Here is a 424-nt window from a genome sequence, read left to right as displayed (position 1 = left end):
GAACACGGTGGGCAGTGGGAACAGAAGAGGCGAAGGCCAAGAGGGCGGCGTCGGGGAGGTTCCAAACGGCGTGTGTCACCGAAATCCTGAGTTCGAGGTCCAGTGGTTCCCTGTGGGGCTGGAGATCCTGGCAAGGGCCAGTCCCCGCTGGAAGGGCCGGGAGGGCACTGGCCAGTCACTGGCTTGCAGGGAGGACCACGCTGGCTTGGCGTGGGAACCCCTCTGCGTGAAACGGGGGCTGGCCGGGGCACGACTGAGGCGTCTACACAGACAGCATAGTGCCCGGGCCAAGGCAGCGGCGGCAGGGATGGAAACGAGGGGAGGGGCTGAAGAGCGCTTCGGAGGTGGAATGGGTAGAGCTCGGGGATAGACCGGCTGTGCGGCGGGAAGAGGGCGGTGGAGGGGAGCAGGGGCCTTGCCCAAG

This window comes from Carlito syrichta, unplaced genomic scaffold (assembly GCF_000164805.1).
Source record: "Carlito syrichta isolate Samal-C Ts95f unplaced genomic scaffold, Tarsius_syrichta-2.0.1 Scaffold145306, whole genome shotgun sequence".
Lineage (NCBI taxonomy): Eukaryota > Metazoa > Chordata > Mammalia > Primates > Tarsiidae > Carlito > Carlito syrichta.
Note: the sequence above shows the minus strand (reverse complement) of the source record.